This window comes from Chelonoidis abingdonii, chromosome 3, assembly GCF_003597395.2.
Source record: "Chelonoidis abingdonii isolate Lonesome George chromosome 3, CheloAbing_2.0, whole genome shotgun sequence".
Taxonomy (NCBI): Eukaryota; Metazoa; Chordata; order Testudines; family Testudinidae; genus Chelonoidis; species Chelonoidis abingdonii.
Genome location: NC_133771.1, coordinates 86,396,847 through 86,417,487, shown reverse-complemented (window position 1 = coordinate 86,417,487; position 20,641 = coordinate 86,396,847).

The following is a 20,641-nucleotide window of genomic DNA, read 5'->3' as shown; positions in this document are numbered from 1 at the left end:
GCTGCAGATCTGCTTACCTTCAGCATTGCTCCCCAACTGAGCTATTTCACTGCCTTTTAATTACTCCAGCAGATGGAGCATTTGTTGGAAGGTGGCGGGGCAGGGCTGGTTGAGCCCAAATGAGCCCTTAAGCTCTTGCTGACAAGTGTGAGGCTTGTACACCCTATCACATAGGTCTTCAAATAAGAACATTATAAAGACACTGGTGACCAATTACTCTCCATGTCCACAGAAGTTAGGACAAGAAGTAATCTGCAGCAAGGAGGATTTAGGCCAGATATTAAAAAAACTTTCTAACTATAAGGACCTTTAAGTTCTGGAACAGGTTACCCAGGGAGGTTGTGAAATCCCCATCTTTGGAGGTTTTTAAGCGCAGACTAGAACAAATATCTGTCAGGGATAGTCTAGGTATACTTGGCACTGCCTCAGAGTGGGGGGATGGACTAGATGACCTCTCAAACCTTCCAACCTTACAGGGCTATGTTCTCTGGGATGCCAAAGAGTCCTCCCTTATGCACCCACCACAGTGCACCGACTACAGATTAGTTGTTCTACCTGTTCTACTTTCTGCACTTTATTGCACAAAAAGTTAGACAGACCTAGCTACAAATAGGGCTACACACACTGTAGAACACATCTGCATGTTCTTTTTGTCAGCATCAACTTCTTCCTCGGCACTATTTCAATGATGGGAATGGAGAGGGGATTTTTGAACCTCTGTGGGGTTATAGGGGAACATGCATCATCCCCAGACTGATTGCAAGAATAAATAATTGGCTTTATTAAGGTCCTTGATCTTTTGCCTATACCCCTTGCTGGCCGGACTCAGCGATCTTCTATTCAGCAAAGCACCAGTCATAGACCAAACCACTGAGTTCAGCTGCAACTGTACTTCTTTGTCATCCCAGATGGTCATTGATGCCTGCATAGCTGCTATTGACTAGCTGGAACATGGTCATATAAAGGCTCTGTGACATGCTTTGCTGCTAAAGATCACTAGGCGATGCTGAGGAAGATGATATAGGCAAAATATAACACAAATGACCTCTACTGTGTAATACTATTTTGCACAGATAAGGGGCATCTGTATAATAGGGACCAGAATGTATACTGGACGGGCCACCTAAGCCGCAGAGTATTGTGAGATGGTGGTTGGAGGACTGTTTGCAGCTGTGGAGTCATTGTTCCAGTGCTTCCTTTCTTCACTGGCACTGCACTAGTGCAGACAACATAATGGCTACCCTTATATTTTTGGGAGCAATTTTGTGTGTGGACACATGCTACACTGAAGACATGCTTGGGTGGATATAAACTGGTTAGTATTCTCTAATTCTAATTCTCTAGAGTAAACCAGGTCTAGGGTCTGATTCTGCATTTCTTGTACATTGCAAACTCCCACTGGCTCAAGGGGGAGTTTAGGGTGCACAAGAAATGCAGACTCAGGCACTATAATTACTTCAAGAGAGAGACTGCAATTAGAGTGTCTGAAACAGGAGACCATCTTTGAACCTGGACACTCTCTCTTGAAAACATGATCATCAGCACTCTAAAGGAAAGATGCAACCGATAATTGTGTTGCTTTCCTAGTCTTCCTCTTGCAGTCCTTTCCTGGCTAGAAATTGCTAATTAGATCAAATTGTAGTGAATTATCTACAGTAAATGCACAGTGATATTTCTGACAAACTGCTGTCCAATGAGAGCAATTGCCTGATCTACCAAACTGATCAAAAGGTTGGTTTATAAACTGATTCCGTAAACAAAGAGAAAGTGTGTTTTAGTTTTTAATCATTAGTAGCTGCTTTTCTTGGAAGAAAGTGTTAACTTTGAATATCTCCATTGTTCCAAAACAGTTTTTTAAAAAAAGCCACAACAATTAATGTCCATCGGTACATAAGACTGGCTCATTTGACAGCGCATGCTTTTTTAATTTTATTTTTTCTCCCACAAATGATTTAAACTAAAACATAAATAGGTAGACTATGTCAAAAGTAAAATAAACAGACCATTGCAGCTAATGAAAGCCAGGAAAATAAGATGAAGCCCAGCCTTGCCATCCTTTGTAGTGCTGCACCACTGCCTCTTCAGTTTTTACAGTGTCAGCTTCTGGGGTTTTTTTTTCTTTGTGAGCTTGGAAATCAGTAACTTGACTAAAAATGGGAGTAAAAGGCTAGTTGTGCTTAAATCCTCCCTTTGCTCTGCCCCCGCTGTCTTGCAAAAAATAACAAAAAACTGTCACATAGATTTCTTTCTCTGCCTCTCTCTGCAGTCAGAGGATCACCAAATAAATTCTGATTAATTTTTAAGAATAGAACTGTCCATTTGATCCAGGCGGATGAAAGATGCAGTGGTGCCTATAGCACTTGCTAATTGAGGGGATTTCCCACACAAAACACATTTAAAAATTGAAAAGCTTTGCTGTGTCTGCCCAGAATGTTTTACATAGGTTTTTCTCCCTCCTGTTTTAAAAATGGAGCAGAGACTGAGCCCATCGTGCACTTTGAGGGCAGCTCGGTCTCACACCAGACTAAAGAATAGCCTTTAGGGTAAAATCTGTGAAAAAAACTGAGGGGGAAAAGAAACATTATAATATCAATCTCTTACCAGTCAGGAACAGAAGTGAATTCTAAGGGCTAGACTATAGGACTAATTCAAGAGTTCTAGGGACTATTTCTGGTTTGCCACTGACTTTCTTTGTGAGCTTTAGTAAGTATTATCCTCTCTGTACCTCAGTTTACTCAGCCTTAAAATAGTGACAGGGCCTTTGTTTTGAGGCTTAATTCACTAATATTTGTAGAACACTTTGAGATCCTTGGGCAAAAGCTACTATAGAAATGCAAAGTATTATCTTCATCAAGATTTCATACAAGATTTTCATGTTATATTTGGGAGAAATATTGAAATAAAAATTTCTTTACATTTTTTCCTTAAAGCTATTTTGCTTTTGTTAGGTAATCATAGAATCATGGAATGGTAGGACTGGAAGGGACTTTGAGAGTCCAGACCCCTGCACTCAAGGCAAGACTAAGTATTATCTAGACCACGGCTGGCAGGTGACTGGCTAATTTGCTTAGCTTATTTTATTGTGCTATCATAAAATATTAATCCACAGATTTTTAAGGTGCATTCATATTTGTTTTGAACAAAGGGTTGTCTATAATTATGAACTACTGTATTGCGTAAATTTGAATTGACACTTTGAAAGTGGCTAAATAGAGTGTCAAGTAAATATGATGCACTGTTTGAAAGTGCTATTTCAGCCCATAATACAGTATTGGCTTTTTCCTTTGCATGAGTCTTTACTCTTCGGAGTTCTCTGCTCTCCTCCCTCTAGGTTCCATATCACAACCACCTCCTATAGTCTTGGAGGGCTGGAGAGCATTCTCTGTGGAGTCCATCACTCCATGTCTTACTTGGTCTCTGAGTCAGGAAAGCAGGTAAGCACATGCATACAGTTAAACAAGGGATGCTTTTCTGTTTAATAGGGGATGCTGGAGAGCAGTGCAAAGCACTCTCTTTTCCTCAACAGGTGTTAGGCCCTCTTGTTCTGATGCTGCTAGAAGTCAGTGGTAAAATTCTCATTGGCTTCCAACGGATCAGGATCAGGCTACTTGCTTTCACTGTATTACATAGGAACAAGGGAATTGCCATAGTGAAGCTGACCAGAGTTCCATCTCATTCAGTATCCTGTCTCTGGGTTTGTCTATACTTTGAGTTGGAAGTGTAATCTCCATTTTGAGTAGATGTACCACAATAGCTCTGATTAAGTGAGTGCACTAAAAATAGCAGTGTGGCTGTGGCAGTGCAAGTGATAGGAGGGGCTGGCTGAGTTCAATCTGAGATGCTAGGTATGTAAGCAGGAAAGCTAGGGCCTCCCACCACTCCAGCTACACTGCTATTGCTAGCACTGTAGCTTGATCAGAGCTAGCCCATGTGTGTCTACTGAAACTGGCAATTACACCTCCAGCTGCAGTGTAGATGAACCTTAAGACACTGGCCAGTACCAAGTGCTTGAGAAGAGGAAGGTATAAGAACCCCACAGTAGGAAGATGTGGGGTAATCTGCTCCTCACATTGTCTCATCCTGATCTCTATTTGTTAAAGATTGTCTTAAAGCCCTGAAGCACAGGGTTTAATATCCCTTCCTAAATTTGTTATAATTACTTATGACAGTTCTGATATCCATATCATTTTTCAGTCCCTTTTTGAATCATTAATTTCTTGGCCTCAGTGACAGTGAGTTCCACAGTCTAATTATACTTTATATAAAAAATTATTTTCTCTTATCGGTTTTGAATTTCCCCAAGCCTATAATTTCATTGAATGTTCCCTTGTTCTTGAGTTACGAGACAGGGAAAACCGATTTCCAATTTACCTTCTCTAGACCATTCTTTATTTCATATTCTTCTATCATATTCCCTCAAAGTCATCTCCTTTTTAAAGGTAAACAATCCCAATGTTTCAAGCTCTCTTCATATAAGAATTTTTCCAGGACTTCTGTCTCCCTTCTCTGGACCCCCTCTAGTTCTTCAATATCCCTTTTGAGATGGCATGGTCCAGAAATGCAAACTGTATTCCAGATGAAGCTGCATCATTGAGCCATTCAAAGGCATTATGATATTCTTTGTTTTATCACGATTCTATTATTCCATATGCATGCTAACATTTTGTTTCTTTTAAACTGCAGCTGCACAGTGAGCAAAGCTCTTCACTGAGCTGTCCACAGTGATGTCTCAGTCTGTTTTCTGATACAGTTTATTTAGAACCAGGCAATGTGTAAAAATAGCTTATATTTCCCCCTCCAATGAGTATTTGCATTTATTTACATTGAGTTTCATTTGCCATCATTTTGCCCATTCAACTAACTAGCTCAGGTTACTCAGGAAAAAAATGGAATTTCTGAGAGACCTGGATAACTATGTTATCTGCAAATGTTGCTATCTCGCTACACATTTCCCTTTCCAAATCATTGATAAATATATTAAAACCCTCAGGATCTAGTGCAGAAACTTAAGGTACATTGCTGTTAACCTTTTACTGTGATGAAAATTAACTATTCAATCCTGCACTCTGCTTTCTGTCTCCTACCCAGTTTTTGATCCGAGATAAAATTTTGTCTCTCATCTATGACTTCTTAGCTTTTTTAATAGCTTCTTGTGCAGGATCTTGGAAGTCTAAATAAATTATGTCAGCTGGTTCTCCTTTATCTAGTACTTTACTGACACATTCAAAGAACTTTAAGAGATGAGAGAGACATTATTTTCCTTGGAGGAAATCATGCTGGTTAGACCCTATCATATCATGATTTTCCAGGTGTGTTGTTGTTTTATTTTTAATTACTGTTTAAACCAATTTGCTACATCTAGATGTAAGGCTTACTGGTCTGTAATTCCACAGATCACCCATCAAACCTCTTTTAAAAAATAGGTACAACATTTGCTATCCTCTAAACCTTTAGATCAGTATTTGTTTTTAACAAGAGATTGCATATTTTTGTTAGTAGCTCAGCTACTTCTAACTTAAGCTCCTTCAGAACTCTTTGATGTATATCAACTAGGCCTGGTGATCTATTGCTTTTTAATTGATTTATTTTCTCTAGCACTTCTGACACCTTCATCTCTGAGTATCCCATTTTAACACCAGAAAAGAGCAGATCCAAAGTAGGAATCTCCACAATATTCTTGGCAGTGAAGACTGATGCAAAGAAATCATTTAGCAATGTCTTTATCTTCCTTAATTGATCCCATTAGCCACTACTGATCCAGCAAACCACTGATTTACAGGCACAACCAGCCTGTGGAGACAGAGCCCAGCACAGAAATGCAATCTTGGTCTCTGGCATGTCAATGCAGAGTACTAATTACAAGATAGTTTGTATCAGGCCGATCCCATTGCATGCATTTTTAATCTTGTCCACACTAATCTTTTTTTAAAAAAATTTCTCCCCATTGCTCCCACCAGCACAACTCCACCTTTGCTAGCAACAATGGGATCACTAGTGTAGACAAATTATTAGTGGCCAGGGGCATCTACTAGCCTACATCTAGCTCGCCCACCATTCCTACTAAATGAGAACTGAATCTGTAGTAGCAACAGTGGGAAATTTTAAAGGAAGAAAGGCTAGAGTAATATATCCCAAGGTCAATCCACTGTGTGAAGCCAGAATAGTATAAATAAGTATATGTCAATTACACATCTTTAAAATAAGGTAATTGTGTGGGGAATTTTCTCTCTCAGGTATTCTTGAACTGAGTCCTTGTTTTAGCCCGGAGGGAATACTGGAGGATAAGGCGTACATCTCTGTAAAATAAAAGATGCTGGAAACATGAGAGGCCAAATTCTGCCCTGATTTACATGCTGTGCGACACCACTGAAGTCACTGACGGTTTCTCAGGGTGCCCGTTCTTCAAAGGCAGGTTGGGTGTAAATTAGGGTAGAATTTGGCCCGAAGAAACCCATCATGATTGCAGAGCTAATTTGAATGCATAATTGCACCCTTTAACCTCCCTGTTAAAAGAGGTTTGGAACATGGTTCATTTTAAAAGCTTCATGTAAACAGTGCTCAAACCAGATTGGATATGTGTTTCAAAGTGAGCTAAAACAGCAGCCTTAATATTAATCTAAATGCTTAATTTTAAAGATTATCATCAGGAGAAACCATGCTGCTATAAACTATTTCAGAATTAGGGAGAGAGAATGTGTGTCTATATAAACCCTCAGACAGAAGAGTGTCTCGATTAGGCTTTAACATTTTGGCTCAGTGTGCAGGTGTGGTGGGTCACTTATGTTCATCTCCACTTGGATTTAGCCAGTGCACTGTAAATAATTCAGCTTGACAAGATTTTCCTTTCAGTTTGTCTTATTACTAACCTCTCCCTCCATCCCCCTTTACAACAGCCACCCTTGCTTACATCATTGTGGTAGGATTTAAATAGCTGTACATACTCTATTTTTCCTAGATACAAAACACCTGATTGGCCATTACAGCAGCTAGCCTCTGCCTACCAAAAGGGATAAGCCACCATCTTTTACCCAATAGCAGCACTGCCTCTGCTGTTGCTAGAGTCCAATGACATCTCTGTCACTAAGGGAGGGAAATACATAGAGGCATAAAAGCTCTGTGTATTATAATATTTTCATGCCATGTCAGTGAATTATTTTTCTGCTGATCTTAAAATATATTTTAATGTACATTTAAAAGATCGTGGATGGATTCTTTGCCCTGTGTTCATTTTCTCTGTTCATCAGGTAACAGAACTCAATATCTAGCTACGTGATGTAGTAATGTCTGTTTGGGGGAAAAAAAGATTTGCAACAAAGTGTTCAAACTACAGTTTTCTCATTTGTTTTAAGAGATACAGTAGTCACATCCTTGGGGCAGTGAAATGTAGCATAAATATCAAGCTGAGTCTAGCTGCACTGTGTTTTTCTTCATGGAGCTTTTGTAAAATACGACTGACTTGTGGGTTAACCAGTCTGTTGAGATTTAATAACCATACCTTGTGAATTTTATGGAAAAAGAACAAGATGAAAATATTTATAACAATAGTAAGAGAACACAAAGGGATAAATGTATTGTATAGCCTATCATAGTTGTCGGATTTTTGTGAAGCAAATGAAGGATCCAGAATCCAAATTACTATGTGATAAGTTGGAATGGACTATGCTGCCGTTGCCTGAAAATCTCAATCATCATGCTCCAAAGGAAAAGCTTAGCTACCTGTAAGATGCCAAAGTGCAACAAATTTTTAATTCAGAACAAAGAATCCTTTGAGTTCCTATTCCACAAAGCTAGAATTTACAAGGTACCACACAGATGGACTGCACGACAGCAACAACTCAAGTATATACATAAATGCCACTTTACAGAGACATCATACAAAAAATGAAAGCATGAATGTTCCCACATAACATAGGGAATCAGAAGTGCAATTTAGAGAATAATCGTTTTCTTCTTTTTCTAAAGTCTGTGTGTGTGTGTGTGTGTGTGTGTGTGAGAGAGAGAGAAATATTTAGTCCTCGTAAAAGTAAAATACTTACACATTGTAACTCAGAACAAAACCCACTTATTGAAGCTTTCCCATACAATTATATCTATTACCTCAGTCTTGATGGGCAATTCCTTGTTTTTTCTGTTCTGGGCCTGTTCTAAACACAGACTTTTACTTAGGTTTAAGAACCATGTCAAATCATGTAATGTTGTGAGATGGATAAAAAAATCCATTAAGAACTAGACTGAGACAATCTAGCTCATTTCACTTGCTATCTAAGTCGTTATTTCCAGACTTGAGAAGAGACTGTATTAACCTGCTTTACCACAAAGCATAATTACGGTATGTTGTTTAGAAAATTTCCATGTAGCCATTATTTACTACCTTACGCCTTTCAACTTTTTCTAAATTGTGTTTCTTGTGTTTTTTCTTTTTTATTTAAAACTGTTTTAATACATTATTTAAAATTTTAACAACATTGAAGTGATCTCAGTGTGAGCCCCCAAAAGGAATGTGTGTGTAAGAAGTGTGGCCAAAACTAGGTTGAGAAATTTCTGGGCTCTAAGCCCAGCTGCTGGCTTCCTCTGTGGCCTATGGCAAATCACATAACCTTTTTTGCCTCAGTTTCTCTGCCTGCATAATGAGAATAAAACCCATGTCATGGAGTGCTGTGAGGATTAAGTTTTTATCTCTTTAAAGCTGAGAAGTTCTATATAATGCTAGATACAAAGGGGAAGATTTGACTTTGTTTTTTAGATGGGATCTGGAAAAATTCAAACCTGTGTTGGTGCCATCTTTTGTTTCTGTATGACATGCTGAATGAAGTCTTTATTTTTTTATGAATGTAACAAAAAAATTTCTGCCTGTTTTCAGGGGTGTCAGGTCTCATTTTCCTGTTTTCTGTTGGAGGACTTCTAGATTATTCAGAAATAAGTACTGGGAGTATTCTCAGCCCTTCATTAATGATACACGGCACTGAGAGCCCAATTCTCTGGTGCCTTGAATCTTGTGCTATTTCCAGCAGCATAGGTAAGTATAAAACACCACCAGACCAGAATGGTAGCATTTTACACCAATTTTGCACTGGTATAAATGACTACACAAGGTGCAGGCCAATCAAGAACTGAGGGTAAAATTTTCATTTGAAAAAGTAATTTTTTTTGCAAATTTTACCTTAAGGCTTTAATCTTCGATTAAATAGATTTTTCTCCAGATTGTTTTAGGTAACCACAGATACTGGGCCAGATCCTCTGGTGGTGTAAATTAGTATAAACTGCACTGATTTCAGTGGAGCTCTGCTGGTTTAGTCCAGCTAAAGATCCAGCGCAAGAAATTTTAGGCAGTCAGAATAAAAATCACTCCCATTTTCAATCAGATTTCACCTCCTTGTTATTTGCAGTGTCATAATCCTACTACTTCTCCAATCAGTCAGACAAGACCTGAATTTCTATTGTAAGAAATAAGTGGAAAAAAATCTCCAGCCACCTTAAAAAATTATACATTATGAAAAAAAGCAAAAAATAATGAAGGCACAAATCCAAGTCTTTTTTCTTTCCAAGTCAATTTAGATTACTGGTAATTTGTTTTTACTGGTATTTTATAATGTTAAAGTTGTAATGGGGGGGCGGCTCACCTTTTTGGACTTTGAGAAAAACAATGTCATAAATAATATCTTCATTCCCATTATTCTTCTTACACAATAGCAACAAGATTGAACCACCATTTCAATCTATTCCTCAGTGGAACTCTTAATCTATCAATGTCTCATTTCAACAGTCGTGTTCTCTTTGCATGAATGTGAACCCGAAAAGTCTGATCTAGGTAGTCTTGGATAGCATCGATTCAAATGATTTGATCATGTCTGAGATTTTACCCATTACAAAAGTTTAAATAACATTAACATGAGAATTTAGTATGCTTTTCTGAACATGAGCTACACATTTCAAAAAATTAACTACATAAAAAGATGGCAAATAAAACATTCTGAAATTATAAGTACACAATAATATTCTGACTTAGATGATTCAAAACACTATTACCATGAATGATATAAAATATTTATGTAATAACTCATTTAAGATCAAATGTGGGTTCCATATCTTTTTAAATGTCTCAGATTGCCCTCTGCATTGATATATAATACATCACAAGGGAATATATACATTCATTCCCTTCAAATCACTCTGACATCGATGGTACTAAGTCCCTTCTCCAATGATTTTCCATTTCTCCATAATACAAGTACTTGCCACTGCTAGTTGCTCTCTGCTCTGCTCTATGATTTGCATGGTAACTAAAATAACAGAACCACACTCTTGCTGTAAAGTTCATTGTACATTTCACTCTCCATCAGTTATAGACTGTTATTATAAACATAGCCTTTCTTTTCCCATAACAACAATTCCCATACATTCTTCAAAGTCACAAACTGACCTGCTTCCTGCTCCTCACAGAAAAGGTAAACGTGCTCGTTATATTTAAAAGCATCTGTACACAGCCACTCAAGAAGTATAACAAAGGTGGAATAGGCCAAAAATCAACTGTTTTTAGAACAGACCTAGCAAAGACTGATGAAAAATACAAAAATGTCACAAAAGACTGAAATATTAAAGAGGATAAAAATCCATAATGAGTAATCAAACAAAATGTGATAATAATTATAATCATCATACTCAGCCCTTAGATTATAAAATCAAGATTATACATTGTGAGAACCATTCGGTGCCAGTTGACAAAAACAAGAAAAAGGAGGGTTGGTCTTTTTAAAGATATGTAATTCAGCACTCACTCATTTGGAAAGAAAGAAAGTGAAATTTTCCTTGTCCCTTCACAAAAAGATGAAATTGACAAGAGGAACTCCAAAGTAATAATTAGGAAAGTTGCTTGATATTTACTTTCTTGTCTTTCCTACATGATGATCATTTACTGTCTGAAATAGCATAGTAATCTAGTTGGTTATTGTTGCACCAATATGGTATTTTTTCAGATGACCTATTTGTTTATCAGGGCCTCAATTATGAAGGCTCTGAAGTAGGACCATATTGTGATTTGGTATACTGGAAACGTAGGAATAAATTCTGCTCTCATTTACATTGATATATATCCAGGAAAACTCAGTAAAATGCCAGTGCAACAGAGGATTTGACTTATATGTTTTTAACAGAGCTTCTGATTTAACAATTTTCTACTGCATTTTTACCTTTCAGTAAAAGTTTTTGGATTTTTTGTTTTGTTTTAAATAAAGACTCTTCCCTTCAAACAACTTTTAATTTAAAAGGCTTGACTGTATTCAGTCTAGGTTTTGGATTGGTTCTTGAGAAAGATATTCTTTCATTTTATTCCTTTTGCAAGTACTGGTATTTATTGCTTAGTAGTTGCACTGTACCGTAGTGCACCAAAGAAGCTGTTCTCCAATGAGAGATTAAACAAGAAAGACCACAATGGTTGAGACAAGCCATTTGTCACAGATGTTCATATAGTTCCATGTTCTGTTCTTAACTATCCCTACATGATAACAGGAAGAGGTAACCAATGTTTGACATGGAACGTTTGATCAAAGGAGAGTAAGTGGTTCTGGTTCAGACTAGTCTGACAGTATGTGGAACTGTTTCTGGATAACTGTATAAGAGATCTTGGGCACAAGAGTGTGAATTTGACAATGCTAGTGCTGTAATGTCTCAGATATGTTATTTTAGTGCTAAGGAGTTATGCAGACAGGAACTAAATTACTATAAACTAGAGTAAATTTTGCTATAAAATATTTTTGTTCTATGAACACCCAAAAATATTTTAGCACAAATGGCTGAGTTCTGTAGAACACAATGGGGCACTCAGTCTTGAGAAGGTTAGCATGAAATGGGATTTTGGATAATGTCTCCAATATCAAAGAAGCATATACACAGTTGACAGTATGTTATAGGTTTATAGATACATTATTGATCATATATTCAATATTGGAAACAGATATTTCAAGACAAACAATAAAGTAACATGTATGTCATCTCTTTCAGAGAGGCTGAATTACATAATTATTAAAGAAGAACACACAACCAGTTCCCTTTGAGTGAGCCTATGACTAGGGTTATTAAAAAAGGGATATTTTTAAAATAAAATGTGGAAATCTTATTTTATTGGCTGCTGTTTATTTAATTTTCTCTTTTGGAAGTTACTTCTTAACACCATTCCCTCAATAGAACTGCTAACCCCAAACATGTAATGCTTACAGTTAATTTCTGGTTAGTCCATCAAAGTTATATTTCCCTGAAATAAAAACAAAGTGTGACACCCTGGCACCCCAGGGGGAACCCATCACAAAAAGTATGTGTATTAATCATCTAGATTTTTAACTGTTATTTTGTACTTTAAGTTTTAAAACCAGATGAGTGACATCCATTTTAATGCAGCCTAGTACAGTACGGTGGCTGTATTCTAGGAGTGTTTCCTCTCTAGTGGCCAGAGATATACAGAAATATCAGCATATTTAAGTACCTTAATACTGATCTGGAAAGAAATATTTTAATACAACAAACTTGGCATTTCCTGCTGTACTTCCATGTGCGTTTTCTAAGTAGATACTAATTAGGCTGATTATCAGATAATCAAGATTTCCATAATCATGCCTGACAGTTTTCTATTCTTTATCCCCCTGCCTCCACTTACCTTTTATTTTAATTTTAAAAAAATATTTTCAATTACATATTAATTATTATTATTATACACTAGTTATATACAGAATTCTATAAGGCATATACTTATTGCATAAGAGATATTTATATACATGAGCAATACAAATGCTAGAAAAATTATATATTAACACATGGGGTTAATAACATTTTTAGATGATGTATCATTGTTTAACACACTTACACATATTATAATGTAGCTCACCTTATATCATCAAGTCCTTCCCTTGCATAGGGAATTAGGATGATCCTACATAGTAAATGTCCATCGTAAGAAAAACAAGCATATTCTACCAGCTTTCTATTAATTTTAAAGGTGGCAATGCTTTCTTAAGAGGTCATTTTACTATTCACCTTACACAGGAACAGAATGAATTGCTACAGACAAAATATATAACAAATAAATTGGGATTGTGCTCTGCTAGAATAATTACTCATTGTGATGAATTCAACTTGTAATAATAGAATGCTGCTCAAAAGATCAGTATATCTGCTAATGCTAAATCTTACCCATAGGTGGCAGTCTGCTTTCACTATAATAGGGATACCAAACTTACACTGCATAGTGTACTTCATTGGTCTGAAATTATTTTGATGGTATGTGTGCATGTGTATGTATGTATGCATGTGTATATGGCAGAGGTAGATGGGGGGGAGATTGAACGAAAGAGGTCAGACTAAGACACATATAAAAGTCTGCAGGAAGCTGAATTACTATAGAAAAACAGTCAGTAATGGAGCTTTTCCTATAGTCTCATCTGGTGAAATTACTGTTTTATGAAAGAAAGATCCAAATTTCAGGTGTCTTTTCATTATATACATTAATTTTACATGGATAATCAGCAATGGACAAACAAAAATATTTAAAGCTGTATTAAAATTTGTTTGCCCCTCCAAATCTCCTAGAAAAAGAAGACTCGTGCCATGCAAGTTAAATATATGTTTTCAGGCCAACATTAAAGACGAGAACTCTATTTCCCCAGACTGTATTTCTGTTTAATATTCCAACACCTGTGAATGATAGGATTGAACCAATGCTGTAAATGGATGCTCTAGATAATGAAATCCAACAATAAACTCCATTAAAAAGGAACATGGGGTGGAGGTTGGGGGGAGGATATTTAAAGCAAATTTCTCCTCTTAGATATGCAGAATGAATCTCTATTAGGAGAGTCTGCTTTCCCTGTGCAGCGCTCCCACTGATGTCAGTGGCATAGCCATATGTGAAGAAAAATAACAGAGTAGAGATCTACTCAATTTTGCCCTCAGCTCTTTTAAGGATTTATGAGGATTTTCTTTTGTAATGTAAGTAAGGAGGCACTTGTGACTCTACCAAAACTGGAGAGGACAGAAAAAACTAATAAGATGAAATCAGATCAGTCTAAAACAAACAGAATTTGTCGAACTACACATGCCATGTTAAGACCAAAGAGATCTTAGTGAAAAAAATAAGACTGAAAAATAAAATATTTGACTAGATAGGTAAAAAAAAATTTCTGCTACAAATGTATTGGGATTATTTTAAAGTAAGAGAAATCTAATTCTGTATGGAGCTCAGATACGTCCGTAAGAGAAGGCAGAAATTGGAACTTTAAAACATTTAAAAAATAAAAATGGCCTTTTTGGTAAATATATAATTATTTATTGTTGCAGGAGTGTTTCAATGTCATGCAACCTTCTTGCCTCAGAAGGAAAACAAAATAGCAGAATACTACTACAACACAGAGGGCCTGATTTTCAAAATTAGTGTGCAAAATATGGGTGCCCAATTTCATGCTTAATTGCAAGTAGTTACTGTGATTACATGCACAAGTTGAGTATCTGTACATGCATATAGTCAGATTCATAACTGGACATGTATAAATTCCCAATTTGTTCACCAACCACAGTAATTATAGGCACCAGGTTCTACCTTTATGCACACTTTTGTGCACCCTATTGAATCCAAAAGTGTGGCACATTTGTGTAAATCACCACACAGTTTGTACATTTTTACACAGTTGTGTGCACGATTTGAAAATCAGAGCCTGGAGGTCCAATTCTCTTCCGGATATGTATGTGTAACACCTACTGATGCCAATGGGACTTGCACCAATGTATCTGGAGACTGAATTATTCCTATTCAGGGGGATTTTCAAAGTGAGCAATTAGGGCATGCTGGAAGAAAGTTCAGTGCTCAGTTTTGGGTGCGGTAGAAGTTAGAAGAAATCATGGTGGAAGTTGGGAGACGTGGCTGAAAATTTGCCTCCACCCCCACCCACCTCTCACTCTAGGTATGCAAGCTCAGGGCCGCTCAGAGGATTCAGGGGGACTTGGGGAAAGCAATTTCAGGGGCCCCTTCCATAAAAAAAAGTTGCAATACTATAGAATACTATATTCTCGTGAAGGCCTCTGTGGGGCCCAAGGCCTGGGGCAAATTGCCCCACTTAGCCCTCCCCCTCCCCCGGGTGGCCCTGTGCAAGCTAGCTAGGCCCTCTGGCTGTAGCTGCTCACTTAGACTTTAGTCTACCCTGAACAGTTATATTGGCATTGCTACACCAATCTGGGATGGTGGTGGTAGTGACTAAACCATATTCCTGATCAACATAGTTGTGCCAACATAAACCCCAGTGCAAGAAGAGTGCTTTCGTTGACGTAGTTAATGTTGTTCAAGAAGGTGGTACTCCTACACCAACAGAAAAATTCCTTCTGTCAGCGTAGGCTGCGTCGACATTAGGGGGCTATGTCAGCATAGCTATTCCACACTAATTCCTCATGTGGATGCCCTTATTCCACAAGAATACTGCCTTGGTGCACATTAGCTTAATCAGCTTCTGAAGTGCAGAATAAGAGTGTTCACCACACATAAGGTATCAAAGTTACAATCATCTTCAAGGAAGGGTGATGAAGCACCTTGGTTTAGAATTCTGCTGGTTATTTTTAATTTTCTTTCCTCCCTTTCGACCATTCCTGAGCAGTAAGATAGGATGTCTTTTGCAGATAGTCAATGCTCCTGAATTTTTATATTTAACCCCCGAGGAATTGTCTGTAGAAGAGCATTTATGGCTGGACTGAAGGATAAAGAGTGGATTCTCCACTGACAATTTTTAAATCAAGATTGGTTGTTTTCCTAAAAGATCTGCTTTATGAATTATTTGGGGGAATTTTGATGGCCTGTGCTATATAGGAGGTCAAAACCAGATGATCATCATGGTCTCTTCTGGTCTTAACATCTATGAAAAGACCAGGGGTGGAATCTGAGCCCCACTGAAGTCAATGACAAAACTCCCATTGATTCAACTGGGGCCAGGAATTCACCCCAGGTAACTAAACTGGAGACAGCATCCAAAATGATATTCAAATGAAAGCTGTTTGGGGAAAGGTGGCTCGTCTAGTTGAATTCTCAACTGAGTGCATAAAAGTATTTTATCAGCACAGAACTACATAGAATTTTCCAATATTCAGTAACTCCTGGGTCCAAGTATGAAGCAAGTATTACATTAATTGGAAGATGAATCCCTGGAGACTGTGCTATCTATAGACTATTTTCCTCTCTTTATGGGATAGCATCATTTAAAAGTTTATTAATAACAGTTCTTGCCAAAAAGTAGAATTGGTTAAGCAACTAGAATGAAGCAGAATTCATGAAGGATATAATAGGTGAGGAGTCAATGTCATCAGATATATGGGTCACATAAAAACGGTATTTGACTAGGGCATATGCCACATGATAATCCTATATGGAGATCAAATTTGCAAGAGCTGGGTCAAAATCATCTTGTGTAGGAATGAAATAATATATTAATTACTCTTTTTACAAAAAAGAGCAAATAGATTATTTTTTAATTATATGGCCTTCATGCCCAGGAGTGAGCATATAAACATTACTTGATTTTGAAAAGATTCAATGGAATTTAGAAGAAAAATAGCCCCCTCCAAAATTCCCATTCCAACACGAAACAAGATGAAACTACCACCACAAACTACATAATCTTTAACTTTGATTGGAAGGATGCCACAGATCAACTCTGCTGTACAGGTCAGGTGGATAAAATAGGATGAAGAATCTGGTAATCGTCAAGATGTGCATCAGTAACTTTAACAACTGCATAATCTCCTTGCCATAGCCCTGGTCCCTCTCCTTCTCCTGTTACCTCAAGGATTTGTCACTTCCCTATTACATCTCTTGAACTGTAAACTCTTTAAGACAGGGACACAGGGCAACACTTTCCAAATTGCCTTACTCCCATTTTCAAAATCACCTAAGCACTGTAGAAATAAAAATCTAGAATTCTCAGTTCTTCCCTTAACTTATTTCATGAACCTGAGTGAGTCACTAGCTCACTTTGCTTTGATTTTCTCATCTGTAACCTAGGGATAATTGTATTCACCTTCCACCATAAGATGCTTTGAGGTCTTTGGATCAGTGGTGTTAAATAAGTGCAGAATATTATTTAGGTGTGTGAGGGACAGTATTCTAAATGCAACTATATTAATTTTCTTCTTGGTCAGGGAGTTGACCAAGAAGCTTAAGTCCATTTCCCACAAGATTGGGAAAACAGGGTAGCATGGCATATCCAACTTCAGACGTACTAAAAAGCATTTTGCTATATGCAGTGCTAATGTCTGACCCTCATGCAACTGTACCTGTGTTACTGAAGGTTCTGATGGGGTCTGGGAAAGTGCACTTAACAAAATAAAAATAAAAAACTACAGTAATGATATTGGACTCAATACATCAAGTCACATTTCTAATGGAAAAATCTCTAATCAGTTTATAGTAATGTTGAGATGTGCTGCCTGAAGGCTTAGCAGGAGAACTTATGTAACTTTTGCTGAGATCTTTATGCTAACAACAATTCTATTGGAGAGGGATATTATGAAATGGAAGTGTCACTATGTTTGTCGCGTGTTTCTTTATTAAAACTTATATCTGCACTGGGGTTCTCCAATACAAATTGTGGTCCATATACGTATAGTACATGGGAAGGAAGCAAGAAGTCTGATTTCTTCTAGGATATACAGGGACCGTTTCACATGCAGACATATTCTGAGGTTAAATAAGGAGCCACATTGGAGAGTTAACTGAAACAGAGGCCTGGTCTACTCTACAGGGTTAGATCAATGTAAGTTGCCTTGAGTCGACCCAGCCATGGAAGTGTCTTCACTTAAATTTGGCTCCTGCTGACGTAAATGTCTCTGTACACCAATTTAGTAACAACCTCCCCTCCCCCGAGCAGCGTAGAGTCATGGTCAATGTAATTAGGTTGACAGTGTCAGTGTATACACTGCATTGCTTATTTTGACTGTTACTGGCTTTCAGGATCTGTCCCACAATGCCCCACACTGACAATACAATCAATATAAGCATTCCTGGTGAGGACACGCGCCACCGACACAAGGAGACAAGGATGCACACACACAAGCGATTTAATAACTGTGGTGGCAATATGCTGATGTAAATTAGTCGACACAATTTTGTAGTGTAGACATGGCCAGAGTTTGCTATGAAGTAACATGCTTTCTTCCAGGATTTACAACATATGGTTTTGTTGGCTGAGTAACCAATTTCATCCATTTGCTAATGGCAGGGGGAAATGTGATGGCATTAACAACACAATGGATAAGCAATCCTATTGCCTCAGTTAAAGAATAGCTAACCTCCCTGCTGAGAGGAGGTGCCTATGAAGTCAGTGTTCATGATGTGGACAATGTCCTACAACTAGGGTTCACCCGTCATGGATCATTAGAAAGATACAAACTCATTTAAATTGCAATATTTCAGTTACCTTTACCAACACAGGGTGTAAACCAGCATAGTCAGGAACCAGGCAGGTTCTGGGTTCTTTAACATTCAGCTGCAGGTAGAAGCTTCCTGGAATGTGAAAAGCCACTACACTGCCATGATAACTGCTTTTAAAATAAATAGCATAGAAGTAAAATTACATACTACCCAGCACACTGGCGAGCTAAGAGACATATCCTGTTGTTGTGCAGCCACTCCTCTTACTACCACTCTTCCTCCTTTTGTCAGGTAGTCACAGAAAGCAGAAGGTACAGCATGTAGTGCTAACACTTAATACAAATCGTTAAACGGCAGGTTTCTGCAGTTAGTAGGCCAATTTCTGTTGTCACTTACACTGATTCAACCCCATTAACATGAATAGGGTTACAGCTGTAACTAAGGACAGAATCTGGCCCATTATACCTGGTCTTTTAACTGATTGTGATTTTCATTGTTTTGTATATGGCATTTTTTTCCTTTTTATTCACCAGGCTCTCTCTCTGATCAGTTGTTCAGAAAGGTTTAATAGATTTTGTTTCGTGCAGGATACAAGTATTTTTGTTAGCTTCAGTGGAATTTAAAAAAAGAGGGCCAGTCAGATATGAAATACTGTTAGAAAAACTTCTAGCAATTGTGGCAAGTCTCTTGGCAGGTGATTATGTCTAGCCTCTTGTTGTTCTTGTCAAGCGAATTTGTTACACATCTAGTACAAGACAGACAAATATTTTAACAACTTATATACCAAGTTAGTAGGATGGTGGGATTTTTTTGCCCCCTGTCTTCAGTGGCAACAGGTTCTAAATATTTTAGAGCCTGCTCTACCTATCATCCAGGCTAGCTCTTCTGAGGTCCTATTCTCAAATAAGAGACTAGGGAACATGACAGTCCTAGTGGTCATGATGCAGTTTGTTTTCAACCAGTTCTTTAATTCAAGCTAATACCTTCTCTTCTCTCTCTCTCTCACACACACCCTGCTCTGACCCCCTTCCTTAGGGCACTAACTGAGTTCAAAAGGCATTAGCTACCTAAAAGACTGTAGGGACTTAACTGCAGCCTGTCATTAGGACATGCTGGAGAATACTGTACTCTGCATTTCCTGAGGCCATGATTGCCATTTCTGCAATGCGCCCAGCCTGAGGAGAAAGAGACCCATAATAACTCCCAAAAGGAGTTTTTCCAAACAACAGTATGGTGATCCATCAACTAAGCCATGGGGCTGGATAGGATAAAAGCTTTAAGATCATTCTCATCTCTCTAGCCCAGGGAGAATCTGGAATAAGTGAAATATGCCAGTGTAAAATTGGCTTGAAGGGAGAATTGGGCCCTTTGTTTTCCGTTTTTATCTTCATGGTCTCATTTTAGCAAGCTCTCTTTTCTCCTGATTTTCAGTGAACAGTATTGACCTACTAACCCAAATCATCACCTAATTTGTATTACATCATATAGAAGTATTGTCTAGTTGTTAGAACACAGACATGGGGGTCTGTAGTCCTGACATCTGTTGCTGACTCCACCACTGACTTGTCATATGATCTTGAGCAAATAATTTAATATCTCTGTATTGTCTTAGTCTAGTCACCTATACAATAAGTGTTATCATAACTACATCATAGGGCAGTTGTGAGGACCGATGTTTGTAAATGTTAGCTTTAAACTCGTTAGAAGGAATAGTATTAGACCTGATTTACATTACTGTAGACAATTATTTTAGTTTATTGTTCATTATTGTATGATGTTATGAATAATTAAAATGTTATGTCATATATAATCATTGTGTGTTAAATAAAATGAGTGTGTGTGTGTGGAAACTACTCTTAGTCTTTATGTGTTCCTAGAGACTTTAAATCTGAAGCAAGTAGCAGAGGTGACTTACACTCTGTTAAGCTTAAAACTGTAGCCACCAGAGCCGAATCCACGGTGGTGTAATACCACATTACAAAATTCACTTTAAATAAAATAAAAGGCTATATTAGAAACTGATTTATATCAAACAACTAAGATATTTTTGGACTACCAACAGTTTGTAGCTTATTCTGTCTTGAAGTGCTTTCACTACAACATCAAATATCTTTTTGAAGAACTCTGACTAGTATACATAAGAACATAAGAATGGCCATACTGGATAAGACCAAAGGTCCATCCAGCCCAATATCCTGTCTACCGACAGTGGCCAATGCCAGGTGCCCCAGAGGGAATGAACCTAACAGG